Here is a 13,183-nt window from a genome sequence, read left to right as displayed (position 1 = left end):
AATGCCATAAATTTAAAACACAGAAAACAATGGCATTATTGCTGTTTTATTTCCATTCCCCACAAAAAAAAAACAGTTAATAAAAGTTAATACATTTTGTGTATTGAAAAATACAGCTCATCCCACAAAAAAAACAATACAGGTTTGTCAACAGAAAATGTAAAATATCATGTCTGTTTGAATGTGATGATAAAAACAAGGAAAAAAATAGCTTAGTAGCAAATAGGCTAGTCAAAGGGATAAACCTTTCACACACGATATATCACCAAAAAGGTCAAATAGGTTATTATTTGTTATCAACTTGTAATAGAAATAGATCTTAGTGGCAAGTGATTGGCTCGAAAGTCAGCTCCAAATGCGATTCTGCTGGACCTTTAGGGGACCATTATTGTGTCAGAGCCTAGGCCTAGCAGAGGATTAGGACGGATTCACACGAGCGTGTGCGTTTTGCACGTGCAAAAAACGCTGCGTTGCAGTACCGTGTGTCATCAGTGCATGGTGCGTGGCTGCGTGATTTTCACGCATATGCCATGCTTATGACACGTGGTTTTGCGGTTTAGAAAAAGAAATGAAGGAAGTGCTTTTATTTTTTCCTTCATTTCTTTATCTACTGTTGCGCGAATCACGAGCGACACACGGAAATGCTTCCGTGTGCCGTACACAATTTTCACACACCCATTGACTTCAATGGGTGCGTGATGCGCGAAAAATAGCCAAGTATGGGACATGTCGTGAGCTTTACGCAGCGGACATACGCCAACATAGGTCCGCACGACGCGCGTGATTTTCACGCGCGTATCACGGACATTAAACACGTTCGTGTAAATAAGGCCTTATGTGGTGGGCCAATCTGACCCTAACTAAACCCAAAATAAATAATACCTGCGCAGCATTCTTTTTTTTCTTTTTTTTTTTGTGTTGAGGTGTGCTTTATTACTGTCCACGCATGACATGAAAGTGAACCAAAAAATTCTCATATAGCTATATATATCTATATATATCTATATACATGCATATGTACACACACAGTACTGTGCAAAAGTTTAAGGCAGTTGTGGAAAAATGCTGTAAAGTAAGAATGCTTTCAAAAATAGAAGTGATAACAGGGTTTGTTTTTTTTGTTTTTTTTAGCAATTAAAAAAATACAAAGTGAATAAACAGAAGAGAGATCTAAACGAAATCAATATTTGGTGTGACCACCCTTTGATTCAAAACAGCATAATTTCTTCTAGGTACACTTGCACACAGTTTTTGAAGGAGCTCGGCAGGGAGGGTGTTCCAAACGTCTTGGTGAACTAACCACAGATCTTCTGTGGATGTAGGCTTCCTCAAATCCTTCTGTCTCTTCATGTAATCCCAGACAGACTCGATGATGTTGAGATCAGGGCTCTGTGGGGGCCATTTCATCACTTCCAGGGCTCCTTGTTCTTCTTTACTTCTGTACTTCATTTTCGTTTTTCACTCCCCGCATTCAAAGAGCCATAACTTTTTTATTTTTCCGTCAATAGAGTGGTCTGAGGGCTTATTTTTTTGCGGGAGGAGTTGTAGTTTCTTTTGGTACCATTTATAGTTTCATATAATGTACTGGGAAACTGAAAAAAAATTCTGAAGTTGGAAAAGAACTGCAATTCCTTAATAGTTTTTTGGGTTTCGTTTTTACGGCTTTCACCGTGCAGTAAAAACGACAACTTATCTTTATTCTGTGGCTCAATACGATTACGTTGATACAAAATTTGTATAGTTTTTTTTATATTTTACTACTTTTATTGACAAACTTTTTGTTAAAAAAAAAACATGTTTTGTGTCGCCACATTCTGAGAGCCATAACTTTTTTATGTTTTCAGCGATTGAGCCGTAACAGGGCTTATTTTTTGCAGGACGAGCTGTAGTTTTTATCGGTACAATTTTTGGTACATAGAACTTTTTGATCACTTTTTCTTAAATTTTTATGAGAGGTAAGTGACTAAAAAACAGCGATTTTGGCGTTTTACATTATTTACGGCATTCACCGTGCGCATTAAATAACGCTATATTGTAATAGTTCAGACTTTGACAGACACAACTATACCAATTTTGTTTACTTTTTTATTTTTTACAGATGGCAAAGGGGGGGTTATGAACTTTTAATATTTTATTTTTTTTGACACTTCTAAAAACTTTTTTTTTTACACACTTTATTAGCCCCCCCCCCCCCTAGGTGACTTGAACCAGTGATCGTTGGATCGCTGGTACAATATACTGCAATACTAACGTATTGCAGTATATCGTAATTTTTACAGGCATCTGTTAAGCCCTAGTGAAGTCAGCCCTGGGGGCCTTTATTAGGCCCCTGGGCTGCCATAACAACCATTGTCACCCCCCCCCCCAATCTCACCGCCCCCCTCTTTTTAACGCCTCAGATGATGCGGTCGCAATTGACTGCAGAATTTGAGGGGATAAACAGCCAGGAACAGCTTGATCGCTGCTCCCGGCTGTTAGTCCCGGGTGTCCGCTGTAAAATACAGCCAACACCCGCAGCATATGGAGCGCACTCAGCATGGGAGCACGCTCCAAACATCACCCCCCACACCCGGACGTAATAGCACGTCTGGGTGCGCGAAGCGGTTAAGGACATTAACTGTATATTTAGGGTAGTTGTCCTGCTGCAGAATACATTTTGACTTATCAGTCCAGGAGCAACTGCTGCCATTTTTTTGCACCCCAGTTTCTATGTTTTCGTGCATAGTTGAGTAACTTGGCCTTAAATCTACGTCGAAGGTATGCCTTTTTGGCCGCATTTTTTCCATGAAGAGCACTTCTGGCCCGAATTCTCCGAACAGTAGATGGGCGTATCTGGGTCCGACGGGTTTCTGACAGTTCTGAACTGATGACACTGCTGGACATCTTCCGGTTTCGAAGGGAAGTAAACATGATGTATCTGTGATCTGCTGCACTAAGTTTCCTTGACCGACCACCAGTGTCTCCGGTAAAAATTGCTTGTTTCTTTGTGCTTCTTCAAAGCATCACATCTTGAAACTCCTGTCTGCTTTGATATCATTGCCTGGGAGAGACCTTGCTGATGCAGTATAACTACCTTGTGTCTTGTTGCTGTGCTCGGTCTTGCTATGGTGGACCTCTGACATGAAACCTTCCAAAACCTCACCTTTGTAGCAGAGTTTTGCTGTTTCTCTCCCAGTTTTAAGCCTCCTACACAGCTGTTTCTGTTGAATTTAATAACTGTGTTTCAACCTACATATGAAAATGATGATCATTATCACCTGTTTGGTATATTTGGTTAATCATACACCTGACTATAATCCAACAAAATCCATAACTTTGTGCCAGTGTAGCTAGAAGAATTGATGCTGTTTTGAATACAAAGGGTAGTCATACCAAATACTGATTTGATTTAGATCTATTTTTTGTTCATTCACTTTGTATTTTGTTAATTGATAAAAAAAACTACTTCTATTTTTGAATTCTTACTTTGCAGCATTCTTCCACAACTGCCTGAAACTTTTGGACAGTACTGTGTGTGTATATATACACACATAAATAAATAAATATATATATATATATATATATATATATATATATATATATACATATACACACACACACACACACACATACTATTTTGACATATTATCTATTCCTCCATCCACCTTGGATATCTCTTATTTTAATCCCTACAGTGCTTACCTGTTCCTGAGTTTCCCCATCTTGCTCTGCATTGAATGTCTGTAGAACTTTTGCTTTATAAACTTTCCAGAAGCCTTGGCTCATGGTAGAAAAAGGTGGTAAAGATGTAGAAGAGAATGACTGTAATAAGTGGTGATAAAGGATTTGTGGACAAGCTTTCTGTGATCAGTAAAATCTTCTTCCCAGTGAAGAAGGCTTCGCAATATGCAGGGCAGATCCAGCTTTGACGTTCATCCAGATTTGCACACTAAATGACCAGTAGTCTTCAATTATGCACCAAGTCTTCCAACATGTAGTGTCTCCTGCTGGATTAGCTGAGTATCTAATGGTGTGCAAATTTAATTTGGGTATGCGTGGCATCTCACAATATGCAAAGCATCTCAGGTGCACAGCTCTTTGGCCTCATTGGCTCTGACACTCTGGGGTTTTGTGACCTCATTAAAGTTGCAGGAAGTTCTTCATACAGGGGAAATTTAATAGGTGACATGTGAAAGGCTGAACTAATGCAGTAAGAGACCGAACGAAAACGATTAGCTCTGGCATTTTATGTCAAGAAGCACTACATTATCCAATATATGCCAGAGGACATTATATATTTTCCAGTGAATGCTACTTTGAACTGCTTTATGTAGCTTCTGTACCTCTCAGTGTAAGAATCTGATATTGACATAGGGTTCCATAATTCATAATGTTTTAGTTTTTTTCGTTTGTAAAAGTAGTATGTAAAAAAAAAGCAAACAAAAAACGACTTCTTAAACAAAAATATTTTGTGTCTCCATAGTCTAAGAGCCATAACTTTTTTATTTTTCCATCTATGTAGCAGTGTAAGAGCTTGCCCTTTGATGGTCCAGCTGTAGTTTGTATTGATATTTTGGGATACGATTCATGGCTTTTTGATTACACTTTATTCCATTTATTTTATTGGAAGCAAGGTGACAAAAAACAGCAATTCATGCATTGTGATATTTTACTGGTTCAGACTTTTACAGACACGGCTTTATCAATTATGTTTACTTTTTTTATTACATTATTTTTTGTAAACATTTTAGCAAAGTTTTTTTTTATACAGTTAGGTCCAGAATTATTTGGACAGTGACAGAAGTTTTGTCATTTTAGCTGTTTACCAAAACATATTGAATATACAGTTATATAATCAATATAGGCTTAAAGTGCAGACTCTCAGCTTTAAAGGGAATGCGTTGCCAGCAAAACATGTTTTTTTTTTTTTTAGTTAAACAATTAGTGTGTGGGTGATTAAACATTGTTCTAATTTTTTTTATTTTTTTCACTTGTTAGGAAATATTATAAATTGGATTCAATTTATAATATTTCCCAGCACTGGTCACTAGATGGAGCAATTCCCAAAATTGCAGCATTGCATGTGGTAAAGCAACCACATTGCTTTATGCTGCAAAATTGGGAAAAAATCCCTCGCTCTAGTGAGCTCTCAGAATCCCCCCCTCCTTTATCCTGGCTAGTGCTGGGAGAAACGAGGGCTTTGAACGGTCTAACCTCCTACACTGTGTGTCGCCATTTTATGAGCTAACACACAGTGTAGAAGGTTTACATACACTAGTAAACACACAGTATAACACTTACATACACAGAAATCACTTACCTGCTCCAGTCGCCGCCGCTCCCTCCGCTCCGTCCGCTCCGTCTGCTGCCGCTGCTCCATGTGCACAAGTCCGGAAGCCGCGACCGGTAGTAGTAATCTTACTGTCCGGCCGCGACTTCCGGTCCACAGGAAAATGGCGCCGGACGGCGCGCATTTCAAATTGGACTGTGTGGGAGCGGCGCATGCGCCGTTCCCACACACACGGCGTACACCATAGTGGATGGAACGGGCCCCGTTCGCATTCCCTATGGGACTGGAGCTGCCGTATTCCATGTCTGTATGTGTCGTTAATCGACACACACAGAAATGGAAAAAAAAATGGCAGCCCCCATAGGGAAGAAAAAGTGTAAAAATAGAAAAAAGTAACACACAAACACACAAATAAATATAAACGTTTTTAATAAAACCCTAACATAAAACTGATATAAAAAAAAATAATTTGGTGACACTGTTCCTTTAATTTGAGAGTATTCACATCCTAATTTGAGGAAGGGTTTAGGAATTACAGCTCTTTAATATATAGCTGCCTCTTTTTCAAGGGACCAAAGGTAATTGGACAATTGTCTCAAAAGCTATTTAATGGGCTGCATGGGCTATTCCCTCATTAATCCATCATCAATTAAGCATCTAAAAGGTCTGGAGGTGATTCCAGGTGTGGCATTTACATTTGGAAGCGGTTGCTGTGAACCCACAACATGAGGTCAAAGGAGCTCTCCATGCAAGTGAAACAGACCATCGTGAGGCTGAAAGAAATGAAGAAATCCATCAGAGAGATAGCAAAAATGTTAGGAGTGGCCAAATCAACAGTTTGGTACATTCTTGGAAAAAAAAAAGCGCACTGGTGATCTCGTGAACTCCAAAAGGCCTGGACGTCTATGGAAGACAACAGTGTTGGATGATTGCAGAATCCTTTCCATGGTGAAGAAAAACCCCTTCACAACATCTACCCAAGTGAAGAACACTCTCCTGGAAGTAGGTGTTTCAGTATCTAAGTCCACCATAAAGAGAAGACTTCATAAGAGCAAATACAGAGGGTTCACCACAAGGTGCAAACCATTAATCAGCCTCAAAAATAGAAAGGCCGGATTAGACTTTGCCAAACACCATCTAAAGAAGTCAGCCCAGTTCTGGAACAGCATTCTTTGGACAGATGAAACTAAGATCAACCTGTACCAGAATGCTGGGAGGAAGAAAGTATGGAGAAGGCTTGGAACGGCTCATGATCCAAAGCACACCACATCCTCTGTAAAACAGGGTGGAGGCAGCGTGATGGCATGGGCATGCATGGTGTAACGTCCACAGCCGTGGACTGTCATTCTCGAGCGACCACGAGAAAGCCGAGTCTATGAGGGAACAGCTGAACTGTGTCCTATGGGCATCCGCGGCTCATCTGCTGCAGGGAGAGGCCCAGGGCATGCTGGGAGAGCACATGGAATCCATCGCTGACTTCACAAAGTGCATTAACCTATTGACGAAAGTCCAGTGTGGTAATTCTGGGTCAGTAGATATCACAGATTATTAATTGTGCGGGATCCTGAAATCAGCCACCTTCCTTGGGAGAAGCCACCAGTTCCAGCAGATGGGGGAGGAGGTAAAGGCTCTGATGAATGCACAGCTCAGCCTGCAGGTCGCTCCAGCCTCTCCAGATGTGACCTTGTGTCTGCTAAATGCCCTGTGGAAACTGGGACGGAAGAAAGAAGCCACGTCTCAGTGGAGAATTTTCTAGAGCAAGCAGGCAAATTTATATCAGCAGTGGGAGGTTATTAGAGGTGATCTGCCCCTATACCAGTCTCTGACCAGAAAGAAAAGACAATCCATGGACACATCTCTGATTAAAGAATTGGAAGATTTTGTACAAAATGAAAACATGAGTGACGGGCGGCGGCTGCTGCTGCAGTTGCGAGCAATGGCTCCTCATAGAGACTGCAGCTGTCATTATAGACTTGAATCCCCGACTCCTGTTTGCCCCACAAACTTCTAAAGATAAGCGGACACCTTGACGAGAGATGGAAACTGAGATGAGGCAGTAGAACTGCCGGACATGGTGGACACAGGAGAACAACAACATCATTACAACATGGAAGGATTCAGAAACCTACACGGATGCTCACATCAGGAAGCAGCAGTGTCACGATCCGTGGGTATGTGGACCCACTAGGCCGCACCGCCGTAGCGGAGTAGCAGCTGGCCAAACTGTCCTAGTACAATAGTACAGACAGTAATGGAGGCTTGGCACAGATGAACTTGTAGACACCCGACGTAGTGTATATCAGCAGGCATGACCGGTGGCCCAACACGACTCCAACAGGTTAAGGCACAGGAACACATATAGAATGGGATACAGGATACAGCTAGCAGGGCACGGGAACAATGGGACCAGGATAACACAAAGGGACCATTTACTAAGACGAACATGTGTAAACACAATAACGCTCAGGCAATGAATGAAAGGGCAGTGCCCTTTTTATAGTCCGTGGTGATCATGGGCTAATTACAGATCTTACTCATGTGTGTGCACTAGCCCTTCAAGGCATGACTCGAGCACGCGCACCCTACGGGAACCAGTTCAGCAATGCAGAAGTGAGTGCCGGCGTCTCTCAGGAGGTAGATGCCGCCCGGCACTCACTCATTCATGGCCGCGGCCGTCGGAGGAAAGGTAAAATCAACAGTCCGCGGCTGTGGATGTTACACATGGCTGCCAGAGGCACTGGGTCACTAGCTTATTGATGATGTGAGTGAAGACAGAAGCAGCCGGATGAATTCAGGGATTCAGGGATATACTTTCTGCTCAGATTCAACCAAATGCAGCAAGGTTGATGGGACGTCGCTTCACAGTACAGATGGACAATGACCCAAAACATTCTGCGAAAGCAACCCATGAGTTTTTTAAGGCAAAGAAGTGGAATATTCTGCAATGGCCAAGTGAATCACCAGATCGAGCATGCATTTCACTTGCTTAAGACAAAACTTAAGGCAGAAAGACCCACAAACAAGCAACAACTGAAGACATCTGCAGTAAAGGCCTGGCAAAGCATCACAAAGGAGGAAACCCAGTGTTTGGTGATGTCCATGGGTTCCAGACTTCAGGCAGTCATTGCCTGTAAAGGATTCTCTACAAAGTATTAGAAAAAAACATTTTATTTATGGTAATGTTAATTTGTCCAATTACTTTTGAGCCCCTGAAATGACGAGGCTGTGTAGAAGAATGGTTGCAATTCCTAAACGTTTCACAAGATATTTTTGTTTAACCCCTTGAATTAAACATGAAAGTCTACACTTTAATTGCATCTCAGTTGTTTCATTTCAAATCCAATGCGGTGGCATGCAGAGCCCAAATCATGAAGATTGTGTCACTGTCCAAATAATTCTGGACCTACCTGTATATTCAAGATTCATGTTACTTGTTTATTTTTAGTCCCCCCCCCTAGGGGACTTTACCATGCGATCATGAGATCGCTCATACAATACACTGCAATACTTATGTATTACAGTGTATTGCCTTTATCTGTGAGAGATTTCTGCAAATGAAAATCAGTTCCATTCATATAAATAAAACTTGCAGAAATCCATACACCTGCTGCAGTAATAGATGAATAAAACTGATTTTCAGTCGCAGAAAGTTTCTGCAACAAAATCTGCTGCACCCTAATGTGACTGCACCCTAATAGTAGGATACTAATGGCAGACCCAGAGGCCTTCAATAAGCCTTGGGCTGCCATGGCAACCGATTGGCACTCCACTTTTACAGCCAGGTTGCTATCAGCATCTGATGGGTTAAATGTCCAGGAGATAACTCTGATCCCAGCCATTGCAGGCAGGTGTCAGCTGTATAAAACAGACATCACAAGCCGCCGATTTTGATAAATCCACATCCAAACCCACAGGTAAAACATGCACATTTTGCGGAAGATTTGCTTCGGTCAAATCCGTTATATAATATTACGATACGTGTGAATCCACCCTGTCAACTGGGAGGAGTTTTTTCCCCATCCTACCTGGAGTAGCACTGCATGTGGCTTTGACTTGGTCTTTTAAGAACCCCCCACCATTTAATTTTTTTAGTCATTCCTCGATGGATTTATTGGTATGTTTAGGGTCATTGACATGTTGCAAGGTCCATTTTCGGCTGAACTTCAATTGTCTGACAGAAGGTCTCACATTATCGTCGAGAATACAAATAATATTTCAGAATGAATTTTAGTAGCCATAACACGGGACTGTAGAACTGCACGGTTTCATAGCAAACAATGGAACCAGGCCCGACTTGTACCATATCTCTGTTTCTTGTAACTTTTGCTACTTCCCCATGTGCTCTACTTACATTTTCCCTATCTTTCCTTCTCCTGCACTCCAAATCTTTCACGGTTATCCTCTCTTCTCCGGTGTCAGTTCACTGACCCTCACATCCTGCACTTTTTGACAGTGCAGCTGGGCCACCTCAGCTCCTAGGCCCCATAGCAGTGGCTATGTCTGTAATCCCTCATTTAGATGAGCGTATAAATCGGCCATGTGACGGTCGTTTTTTTAATGGCCTCCACACGGCTGCATGTATTTCTATGGGGCTGTTCACATGGCCGTTGACTTAATGGACCGTGTGAAAGGCCCGTGAAAAAATAGGACATATCCTATTTTAGTCTGTTTTCACGGATCCCTTAATAGACTCAAGTCTATAAGGGATCCGTGAAAACTGCTAATTGGACGTGAAAAACGTTGGTTTTTAACGGCCCATCCGACACACACGCGTTTGAATATGGCTTTACCATTTAGTTACATCCCTTGACTGGGCATCACCTCCTCAATATATCACCAATAAATATACGGTTTTAAGTTGTTCTCTTGTCAATATTTTAAAGCGTCCCCCAGTTATACTTTCCCTCCCGAAGTAACATTGCGTGTGGAGAGATGCTCCTGCACACTGAGTGGTACCGTTGCAACCACTTTATAACCAGGATCACATACAACGTTTTTGTGGCAGGTTTTGGTTCAGTTTTTGCTAACCAAACACTGGAGTGGACACAAAAGACAAATGATGCATCCAACTTTTCTTTATACCCTTCCTTCTAAAAAATGGCACAAAAACTGCATCAAATCTGCGTGTGATCCTGGCCTTAGGCTTGGGCTAGACCTAGACTTTTCTTTTGTTGTAGGCTATAAATTGCAGTCGAAAAGGTATATCTACTCATACACCTTTTTCTATAAATAATATATAAAAAAGAAAAATATTTTCATAAAATTTAAATAAAAGTAATATTCATTATATATCATCCCAAAAAGTGTCCGCTTTTTTCTGGATCCTTTTTTTTTGTTCTCTATTTTCACTGCACATTTTGGGATTTCTATTAGGTATGGTTTAAACCATTTTCTTTTTAGTTTATAAATTGCAGTCCATAGGAAAGCATAAGTCTAGGGCAGGGATCTCAAACTCGGCTGGGTAAATGGGCCGCACATAGAAAAAATGTGAAGTTGACGTGCCGCATTACTTTCAAATTTGATGCAGTACAAAAGTATGGTTAATCAATTAGTTAATCAAACTACTATAACAATACTACATTACCAGTGGCGTAACTACCGCCGTAGCAGCAGTAGCGGCTGCTACGGGGCCCGCGGCATGAGGGGGCCCGTGTCGCCCGCCGGCACGGGCCCCCACCATGGCCGGAGGCTCCGCTAGCAGCTGCTATGGTTGCTACAGCGGGACGCCACTGAACAGTACGGCAGAGCAGGGAGGTATCTCCCCGCTCTGCCATTAACTGGTTCCCGACCGCTGGCTGTATTTTTACGGCCAGCGGTCAGGGTCCTTAAAACCCGAGCCCTAGACTTTCTACGGCTCGGGTTTTAACATGCTGCCCGCGCGATCGGGCAGCTGAATGTCGGGTCTCCGGCTGTCAGTGACTGCCGGGGACCCTGAGGAGAGGATAGAAGCAGCTTTTGCTGCTTCTGTCTTCTCCGATCACTTGTACACAGCGCTGAATGCGCGCTGTGTACAGGAATAGAGACGACAGCAGCAGCAGCGGCGCTGTCTCTATTCCTCCCGGTGATCATGTGACTGGTCACATGATCGCCGGGTGCCGTTAGTGGCAGGCTGCTGCTGGGTCTTACTAGACCCAGCACAGCCCTATTAGTGACAATCGTCACTATGAGAGGGCTGATTTCCCCTGTAACTGGGGCTGCTGTGCAGCTCCAGTTACAGTGAAAAAACATGGTGTAAAAGAGAGGAAAAAAATATATAAAGTTCCATAGTAATAAAAAAAATAGTAACGTAAAGTGCAAAAAAAATTTAAATTATAAATACACATAAAATACCCACCCCAAAAAAAAAACATTCCCCCCGCCAATCATTGTTGTAACGCTAGCGCTGACCCAATTACTCTAATATAGACATGTAATATATAAAAATTTACGGTAGACAATGACGATCACAAATAAAAGGTCTATTTTAGGGTAAAACTATGTTATTACCCAAAAAAAATAGCTGAAACGTAAAAAAGCTTATTTTTTTACTATTATTTTCAAACTTTATGAATAAAAATTCTAAAATAGCAAAAAAGGTGTTTATAAAAACGATAAAAAATGAAACCTGCATTGTCTACGGAAAAAACGTCGCAAAAATCACGTCGTTAGCCCAACAAATAAAAAAGTTATAGCCATTTAACTAACACGTGCTAAAAAGGGCTAAACGGTGTCTGGTCCTGAAGGCGCAAAATAGAGCAAAAGACATGTATCCCTCTCCACAGGATCTCCACTTGATCTCCACAGGACAGGTGATACATGTGTGATCGCTGGCATTGATAGGGAGAACGGGGGACTGAAAGTCCCCTGAAGTTCTCCATCACAAACCTCGGACTTCCGGGGTCTGTGTCGGCAGCTCCGTAGAAATGAATGGAGCGCCGGTCGCGCTTGTGCGCATGTGTGACCAGCGCTCCTTTCATTTTTATTGAGCTGCGCAGACGCCGGAAGTCAGAGGTTAGTCATGGAGAAGTTCAGGGGACTTTCAGTCCCCCGTTCTCCCTATCGCTGCCAGCGATCACTCATGTATCCCCTATCCTGTGGAGATCCTGTGGATAGGGGATACATGTATTTTGTAGGACACACTGTAGGTCGCATTTTTTTGGAAGGGGGGACGCTGTATGGCGTTCCCTACAGGGGGGGAACGCTGTATGGCGTTCCCTGCAGGGGGGTTGCTGTATGGCGTTCCCTACAGGGGGGGAGCTGTATGGCGTTCCCTACAGGGGGGGAGCTGTATGGCGTTCCCTACAGGGGGGAGCTGTATGGCGTTCCCTACAGGGGGGAGCTGTATGGCGTTCCCTACAGGGGGGAGCTGTATGGCGTTCTCTGCAGGGGGGCTGTATGGCGTTATCTACAGGGGGGCTGTATGGCGTTATCTACAGGGGGGGCTGTATGGCGTTATCTACGGGGGGGGGGCTGTAAAAAAGGCACTATCTACAAGGGGGGGGGTTGTGTGACACCCAGGGGAGGGGGGGCCCCAGTCAAAAGTTTGCTATGGGGCCCAGTCTTTCCTAGTTACGCCCCTGTACATTACTATAATAATACTACACTACTATAATAATACACTACTATAATACTACACTACTATAATAATACTACATTATTTTAGCAATACTACATTACTATAACAATACTACATTACTATAATAATACTACATTACTAGAACAATACTACATTACTATAACAATGCTACACTACTATAACAATACTACATTACTATAATAATACTACATTACTAGAACAATACTACATTACTATAATAATACTACATTACTAGAACAATACTACATTACTATAACAATACTACATGACTATAACAATGCTACATTACTATAATAATACTACATTACTATAACAATACTACATTACTATAATAATAC

The sequence above is a fragment of the Rhinoderma darwinii genome, chromosome 2 (genome assembly GCF_050947455.1).
Source record: "Rhinoderma darwinii isolate aRhiDar2 chromosome 2, aRhiDar2.hap1, whole genome shotgun sequence".
NCBI lineage: Eukaryota > Metazoa > Chordata > Amphibia > Anura > Rhinodermatidae > Rhinoderma > Rhinoderma darwinii.
This window is presented reverse-complemented; position numbering follows the sequence as displayed.